This window comes from Festucalex cinctus, chromosome 16, assembly GCF_051991245.1.
Source record: "Festucalex cinctus isolate MCC-2025b chromosome 16, RoL_Fcin_1.0, whole genome shotgun sequence".
Lineage (NCBI taxonomy): Eukaryota > Metazoa > Chordata > Actinopteri > Syngnathiformes > Syngnathidae > Festucalex > Festucalex cinctus.
Window position 1 is genome coordinate 3,807,501 of NC_135426.1, and position 9,213 is coordinate 3,816,713.

At 44.3% G+C, this 9,213-nt stretch overlaps 1 protein-coding gene across 7 annotated transcripts in view; it reads right to left on the reverse strand.

Moving 5' to 3' along the window:
- apaf1 (apoptotic peptidase activating factor 1) overlaps positions 1 to 9,088 on the reverse strand; it is a 74,309-nt gene extending 65,221 nt beyond the window's left edge. For all 7 annotated transcript variants that reach the window (XR_013278930.1, XR_013278929.1, XR_013278928.1 and 4 more), the window contains exon 1: positions 8,929 to 9,088. The gene's annotated coding sequence lies outside the window, so the exon portion shown is untranslated. The remainder of the gene's footprint in view (positions 1 to 8,928) is intronic.
- Between the last annotated feature and the right edge of the window lie 125 nt (positions 9,089 to 9,213).

The window sequence follows — 9,213 nt, forward strand, 5'->3', positions numbered from 1 at the left end:
TGAGGGTCGGAACGTAGATCGACCGGTAAATCGAGAGCTTTGCCTTTTGGCTCAGCTCTTTCTTTACCACGACGGACCGATACAGAGTCCACATCACTGCAGACGCTGCACCGATCCGCCTGTCGATCTCCCGCTCCATCCTACCCTCACTCGTGAAAAAGACCCCAAGATAGTTGAACTCCTCCACTTGGGGCAGGATCTCATCCCCGACCCGAAGACGACACTCCACCCTTTTCCGACTGAGGACCATGGTCTCGGATTTGGAGGTGCTGATCCTCATCCCAACCGCTTCACACTCGGCTGCGAACCGCTCCAGTGAGAGTTGGAGATCCCGGCTTGATGAAGCCAACAGCACCACATCATCTGCAAAGAGCAGAGATGCAATGCTGAGGCCACCAAACCGGAACCCCTCAACGCCTCGGCTGCGCCTAGAAATTCTGTCCATAAAAGTTATGAACAGAATCGATGACAAAGGGCAACCTTGGTGGAGTCCAACCCTCACCGGAAACGAATCCGACTTACTGCCGGCAATGCGGACCAAACTCTGGCAACGGTCGTACAGGGACCGAACAGCCCGTATCAGGGGGCCCGGTACCCCGTACTCCCGAAGCACCCCCCACAGGACCCCCCGAGGGACACGGTCGAACGCCTTCTCCAAATCCACAAAACACATGTGGACTGGTTGAGCTAACTCCCATGCCCCCTCAAGGATCCTGCTGAGGGTGTAGAGCTGGTCCACTGTTCCACGGCCAGGACGAAAACCACACTGCTCCTCCTGAATCCGAGATTCGACCTCCGGACGGACCTTCCTCTCCAGCACCCCGGAATAGACCTTACCAGGGAGGCTGAGGAGTGTGATCCCTCTGTAGTTGGAGCACACCCTCCGGTCCCCCTTCTTAAAAAGGGGGACCACCACCCCGGTCTGCCAATCCAGAGGCACTGTCCTCGATGTCCACGCGATGTTGTAGAGGCGTGTCAACCACGACAGCCCCACAACATCCAGAGTCTTTAGGAACTCCGGGCGGATCTCATCCACCCCCGGGGCCCTGCCACCGAGGAGCTTTCCAACCACCTCAGTGACTTCGACCCCAGAGATAGGAGAGCCCACCTCAGAGTCCCCAGACTCTGCTTCCTCAAAGGAAGACGTGTCGGTGGAATTGAGGAGGTCTTCGAAGTATTCCCCCCACCGCTTCGCGACGTCCCGAGTCGAGGTCAGCAGCACCCCGCAGCGGATTGCTGCCGCGACAGGCACCGACCACCTTACGGCCACAGCTCCGATCGGCCGCCTCAACAATGGAGGCGCGGAACATGGCCCATTCGGACTCAATGTCCCCCGCCTCCCCCGAGACAAGGGAGAAGCTCTGCCGGAGGTGGGCATTGAAAATCTTTCTGACCTGGTCTCCCAGGTCGGACCGGCATCTTCCCCCACCATCGGAGCCAACACACCACCAGGTGGTGATCAGTTGACAGCTCCGCCCCTCTCTTCACCCGAGTGTCCAAAACATGCGGCCGCAAATCCGATGACACGACTACAAAGTTGATCATCGAACTGCGGCCTAGGGTGTCCTGGTGCTAAGTGCACATTTGGACACCCTTATGTTTGAACATGGTGTTCGTTATGGACAAACCGTGACGAGCACAGAAGTCCAATAACAGAACGCCACTTGGGTTCCGATCAGGGGGGCCGTTCCTCCCAATCACGCCCCTCCAGGTCTCACTGTCATTGCCCACGTGAGCGTTTAAGTCCCCCAGCAGGACGAGGGAGTCCCCAGGGGGAGCGCTCTCCAGCACACCCTCCAAGGACTCCAAAAAGGGTGGGTACTCTGAACTGCTGTTTGGTGCATATGCACAAACAACAGTCAGGACCCGTCCCCCCACCCGAAGGCGGAGGGATGCTACCCTCTCGTTTACCGGGGTGAACCCCAACGTACAGGCGCCGAGCCGGGGGGCAATAAGTATGCCCACACCTGCTCTGCGCCACTCACCGTGGGCGACTCCAGAGTGGAAGAGAGTCCAACCCCTCTCGAGAGGACTGGTATCAGAGCCCAAGCCGTGTGTGGAGGTGAGTCCGACTATGTCTAGTCGGACCTTCTCGGCCTCACACACCAGCTCGGGCTCCTTCCCTGCCAGAGAGGTAACATTCCATGTCCCGAGAGCCAGCTTCTGTAGCCGGGGATCGGTCCGCCAAGGTCTCCGCCTTTGGCTGCCACCCAGCCTGCTCTGCACCCGACCCCTTTGGCCCCTCCCACCGGTGGTGAACCCGTGGGAAGGGGGACCCACGTTTCCTCTTTGGGCTGTGCCCGGCCGGGCCCCATGGGTGCAGGCCCGGCCACCAGGCGCTCGCCAGCGAGCCCCGCCTCCAGGCCTGGCTCCAGAGGGGCGCCCCGGTGACCTGCGTCCGGGCAAGGGAAACGTGCCTCCATTAATCTCGTTCATCATAAAGGGTCTTCTGAGCCGTGCTTAGTCTGGCCCCTCACCTAGGACTTGTTTGACATGGGTGACCCTGCCAGGGGCATAAAGCCCCAGACAACATAGCTCCTAGGATCATTGGGACACGCAAACCCCTCCACCACGTTAAGGTGCCGGCTCACTTAGGGGGATATTGAATGGTGTTGAATGGAAAGTGTAGAATGTGGGAATAATCGGCTACGAAATCAGAAATTGTGAATTATGGAACTGAAAAGCTGGAAGAGCTCATTGCCTGAATTACTGGAATATATTGAAGTTGGAATGAAGTAAATCGGATGAATAATGTGGAAGTAAATGGAAAATGTAGAATGTGGGAATAATCGGCTACGAAATCGGAAATTGTGAATTTTGGAACTGAAAAGCTGGAATAGCTCATGGCGTGAATTACTGGAATATATTGAAGTTGGAATTAAGCAAATCGGATGAATAATGTGGAAGTAAATGGAAAATATAGAATGTGGGAATAATCGACTACGCAATCGGAAATTGTGAATTTTGGAACTGAAAAGCTGGAATAGCTCATAGCATGAAGTACTAGAATGTACTCAAGTTGGAATTAAGTAAATCGGATGAATAATGTGGAAGTAAATAGAAAGTGTAGAAAGTGGGAATAATCGGCTATGATATCGGAAATTGTGAATTTTGGAACTGAAAAGCTGGAAGAGCTCACGGCCTGAATTACTGGAATGTACTGAAGTCAATCGGATGAATAATGTGGAAGTAAATAGAAAGTGTAGAATGTGAGAATAATCGGCTCCGAAATCGTAAATTGTGAATATTGGAACTGAAAAGCTGGAATAGCTCATAGCATGAATTACTGGAATGTACTGAAGTTGGAATGAAGTAAATCGGATGAATAATGTGGAAGTAAATAGAAAGTGTAGAATGTGGGAATAATCGGCTACGAAATCGGAAATTGTGAATTTTGGAACTGAAAAGCTGGAAGAGCTCACGGCCTGAATTACTGGAATATATTGAAGTTGGAATGAAGTAAATCGGATGAATAATGTGGAAGTAAATAGAAAGTGTAGAATGTGGGAATAATCGGCTACGAAATCGGAAATTGTGAATTTTGGAACTGAAAAGCTGGAAGAGCTCACGGCCTGAATTACTGGAATATATTGAAGTTGGAATGAAGTAAATCGGATGAATAATGTGGAAGTAAATAGAAAGTGTAGAATGTGGGAATAATTGGTTATGAAATTGGAAATTGTGAATTTTGGAACTGAAAAGCTGGAAGAGCTCACGGCCTGAATTACTGGAATATATTGAAGTTGGAATGAAGTAAATCGGATGAATAATGTGGAATTAAATGGAAAGTGTAGAATGTGGGAATAATCGGTTATAAAATCGGAAATTTTGAATTTTGGAATGGAAAAGCTGGAATAGCTCATAGCATGAAATACTGGAATGTACTCAAGTTGGAATGAAGTAAATCGGATGAATAATGTGGAAGTAAATAGAAAGTGTATAATGTGGGAATAATCGGCTATGAAATCCGAAATTGTGAATTTTGGAACTGAAAAGCTGGAAGAGCTCACGGCCTGAATTGCTGGAATATAATGAAGTTGGAATGAAGTAAATCGGATGAATAATGTGGAAGTAAATGGAAAATGTATAATGCGGGAATAATCGGCTACGAAATCGAAAATTGTAAATTTTGGAACTGAAAAGCAGGAATCGCTCATAGCATGAAATACTGGAATGTACTGAAGTTGGAATGAAGTGAATCGGATGAATAATGTGGTAGTAAATGTGACGTAGAATCTCCAAAATGTTGAATGTGTGAATAATCGGCAACGTAATCGGAAATTGTGAATTTTAGAACTGAAAAAGCTGGAAGAGGTCATGGCAAGAATTACTGGAATATATTGAAGTTGGAATGAAGTGAACAGGATGAAAAAAGTGGGAATAAATGTGAAATGTAAAATCTCCCAATAGAAGTCAATGGGGAAAAATCGGGTACGAAATCGGAAATTGTGGGTAAACGGTGAATATTTGGAATAAACAAAATGCCAAGCATGCCATGAATATTTGAAATATGTTAAAATTGGAATGACGAAAATCGGATGAATTATGTGGAAGTAGTTACACGTCAAAAAAAGTGGGCGGAATAAGAAGAAGAAGAAGAAGAAGAAGAAGAAGAAGAAGAAAGAATGAATCAGGGCTACAGGCGAGCTAGGCGGTCGCCTAGGGCGCCATCTTGTGGAGGGGGCGCCAAATTGCAGAAAGGAAAAAAAAAAAAATTTAAAAAACACAAACACAAAAAGCCCTCCCCCCCTCTCGTGTTTTATAGCATAAAATGTTATATAGCAAATATATTTTATTGAGTTCCTTTTTTTTTTTAATTACTTCTATTTCAAATAAATGACTGTGAGTTCACGACCTGCTGTCCTGGCGCCCTGAACCTGACCCGCTGCTGCCGCTTACAATGAATGAAAGGTAGGGGGAGGGGTCGTATATCATCTCAGAGTGTAGTGGCAGCACTTTAGAAAGATAGATAGATGGTTGGCACACTTGTGTTGTTTATACATTGACATCGACAACAATGAAAAGGTCCAAGCCTTCACGTGCTGCATTAAGAAAGCGGCGAAAGGAGGAGGAGGAAAAACGGGCCCAGGGTAGAGGTATGTATGTCAGTCAATCATCATTGTTTATAAAATAAACACGAAAATAGCGTTATCTTCTTAGCTTGCTTGTAACTTGTTTACTGCACCATTACATCCATGCTAGTAGCTACTTTGCACACAAGAGTGGGGCAACGCTTGCTGAGTTTAAACTAAAACAGCCAGTAAGTCCAGATACCTGCAAATGAATTTGCACGTCATTGTTTCACATAACCACATTAATTTATTAATTTATTGAAGATAAGAATTATGTGCTGGTTTAATGTAAACATCGATATAGTAAATGCATTTTTATGTATTTTTAACTAGATGCGCTGAGAAAATATTTGCAGCCACAACAAGCACCTGCAGAAGCTGTGGTAAACAATCCTTCAGTGTCATCTTCACCAAAGGCTACTGAATGTAAGTGCATGGATGGTGCATTTAATACAAACAGCCATAATTTCTGACATTGTATTCTATCATAATGCAAATGGATTTGTTTTCCCTGCTTTAACTCTTTGCAATCCGCCGACGAACTAGTTCGTCATGTGACACCCGGTGGGCGTCACCCGAAGACGAAAAAGTTCGTCAAATGTGTTTTTTTTTATGAATGGGTGGATGAGACTCTTGGGCAGTTTCCCTCTGAATATTAAGCCCGTGAAGCACTGTAGTGACGAACTGTGCCCTCTTGATGGCAGTGATGGTCTCTTTACACGAGAAGGATGTGATTTCCTAGTAAAGGCGGAGTGTTGTGGAGTGGTGGGGGCCGGTGGCTGGGGGAGAAAAGACGAGTGCTAACGGCGGCTAACCGGAGGCCGCTAAAAACAAAAGCTCACGCTTTTGAGCAGAGCGTTTGTCACGATCGGTCAAGAGATGACGAATAGAAAGATCAAGGAGCCGGATTCTGCATAAGAGAGTGTGAAAAGCGACAAAAACGTCACGGGCGCCCATTTCAGAAGCCACCGCCTCCGGCGTTCTCTGAGACACGGAGTGAAAGTTTGCATCGTCGTATCTCTGACCAGTCCACGTCATCTGACGAGGAATCCGTGACGAATTTGGCGAATTCGAGCCGCCTTCACCAGTTGAACAGATCAATTCAAGTGTGGCAAAGGTAGCAGCAGCAGCGATTTATCCCCGAAAGCTCCTGGAAGCCCCGGAGGTAAGCTAACGTTTAGCATTCTGTAAATCGAGTGATCACAATTGTACTAGTTCAGTATATTGAATGTCACAGGGATGAAATGACTTGGATGGATGAGAATATTCACAGACATGCTTCTGTATACTGTATGTGCAATGTCTGTAACCTCGTACTAACTAACGCATGTTGCACAACATTCGATTACAGTTGGGGCAGCGTACACAAATGGCCACTTCGCAGTCACACGCAGTGCGACCGAGAGGTAAAAAAAAATCACAATACCTTGCAACAATAATAAAAATTACATCTTGATCACAGTATTTTCTGTAATTTACAGAAGCAGCTACTACACTGGCAGAGGCACAAGCGTGTGAACATCTTGCAGTGTCCCCCTGAACGCAGAAGAAAGCTTCACACGCGATCACACAAAATACACTATTGGGTTTCAAAACAAAACCCATGCACCCATTCATGCATGCATATTTTGTAAATAACCCCAAATTTGTAAATAGTTTATCAAATGTGAAAATGGAGCTGTTATTTCCCTGTATAGTACGTAAATAGCGCACACGCACGAGCACGCACGCACACGCACGAGCACGCACACACGAGCACGCACACGCACACCCACACACATGCACAAACATTCCTGTAAATAATCAACATTTTGTAAATAGTTTGTGAAATGTGAAAATATTGCTGTTTACACACGCTATCAGATATGTAAATAAATCCTTATTTTGCTATCAAAAACACATTTTCATTTTTTTTTCAGGTTTTATGGAAGGCAAGGACTGTTGAGATATTTGAGATGTCACTAAACCAAAAAATATTACTGTAAAAGTCACTGTTTAGCAGAAAATGCATCATTTCACAAAAAGCTTCATTTCTCCTTATTTTGCCCGAGATTCTTGAATTATGTCAAATCAAGCCATTTTCAAATGATGATTACTAAAGAACAGAATAAGGTAGAATCATACTTTTTTTTTCTAATGAAAGAGGAGACCCCAATCTTTCAAACGACACCCACCATGTCTATTTAGTCATAGCACACAATATTCTAATAAGCATTGAAAATGGGTGAAAATATGCGAAATCTGGTGGGATTCTGGAGTTACCTTGTCAGAAAATGCGTGGGATTGAAAGAGTTAACACCAAAATAATTTGAAGTGATGTATTTTGTTTAATGTACAGCTGAAGCAACAGCCAGTCAAGCACCAATCAGCAGTACTTTGAGTGACACAAAGCTCGATCTTCTAGATCCAGGTGACTATTTCAGTTATATCAGCTATTACTGCATCATGTACAGTGCTCAGCATATATGAGTATACCACCTTTGAAAAATGTAAAGATTTTGTTCAATATCTCCCCGCGACCCTTGTGAGGAATAAGCGGTCAAGAAAATGGATGGATGGATGGATGTTCAATATCTCAATAAACATAAGAACAATTTCCAAAATATTGACAAAATGTTTTCTGTAGAATACGCACTTGACTCACAACATGAAAGTAAGGTTGTAATAGGATGCATAGATTACAAAATCTTCAATTTAATCAAATTAACTAATGCAAAAAAAAAAAAAAAAAAAAAAAGCAACCCACAACAAAAACGACTACATCTAGTATTTTCTATGAGCTCCATGACTGTTATGGGTAGCAACATGTCTGCTAGGCCTGGAATTAACAAGCATTTTTCTCGGGGTCTACTTATTTGTGCAATATGTACTCTAATAAATAAATAAAAAAATTAAAAAAAAACTCTTAGCAGAGATGCAGTCATTTCTTACCTGGCCAAAATCCAATATGTCAAGCATGGAACTTTTAGTTTTTCTAGAGGAGAAAAAACTTAGAGAAATCTATCCCAACATGTGGGTAGCACTCAGAGTGGCCGCTACCATACCAGTGACTGTAGCATCAGCTGAGAGATGCTTTTCCAAGCTTAAACTAATGAAAAACTATTTAAGGTCTACCATGTCACAAGAACGGCGAACTAGACTGGCACTTATCAGCATCAATCAAGAAGTATCCAGGCAGCTATCCTTTGACGCACCAATTGATGCCTTTGCTGCAAGGAGGTCCCGGCGTGCACTATTTTAAGTATTTGCCATTATGTTCCTAAGTTATTTAGTGAAGTTTTTTTGCACACTATTCACATTATCTGTGAATCACCTTATTGCCAAAGTTTTACGATATATCAAAGTTTGTATATTGATACATTTACTATTTTTTGTATCTTACACAATTATTAATGTACATAGTGAAAACATTTTGAGGTTTTAAATACTGTCATTTTGCAAAAATTGCAATACAAAGTTGCATTGCATTGTACTTCTGTTATTTTTCTTCTTTTTATTTGTTTGTGGAATTTGGTATTTATTGTGTGGTGTGCTATTAAATCTAATATATCTATAATTTTTTTTTTGTGTGTGTGTGTTTTTTTTTTTTTTTATGGGATGGGGGGGGGGGCTACCATGTACATTTTCGCCTAGGGTACCAAATCATGTAGGGCCGGCCCTGGAATGAATAACATATGTGTGAAGGCCACCAGCCTTCACACAATAAAGAATGAATAACATATGTGTGAAGGCCACCAGCCTTCACACAAAAATAACCCCGTCGTTCATTTTACAACTTCGAACCGAAACTATTCGGGCATGTCGAGACACCTTGTGGGCTAAGAAACAAAGGAAGTAACCGCGGAAGGATACTTACGATTGTCTTCTCTTCCCTACACGGGAAGATATTTGTTAAACCGAGTATGAATGTAATTTAAAGTCACAAAAAAACGGCAAAAACTAAATAACACCAAATTGTTTGATAAAGCCTCACACCCTCCTCTTCCAGCCTGCTTCCTGGTTGACAACATAACTAGCCCGGCAGGCGGCGACCAATAGTGTGCCGAGACTAAACCACGTGACGTATGAGGTCATATGTTTTCCTTGTTTGTAACTGGGCAGACTGTTGTAAACTACAGTAAGCTAAACAACGCAAAACAAA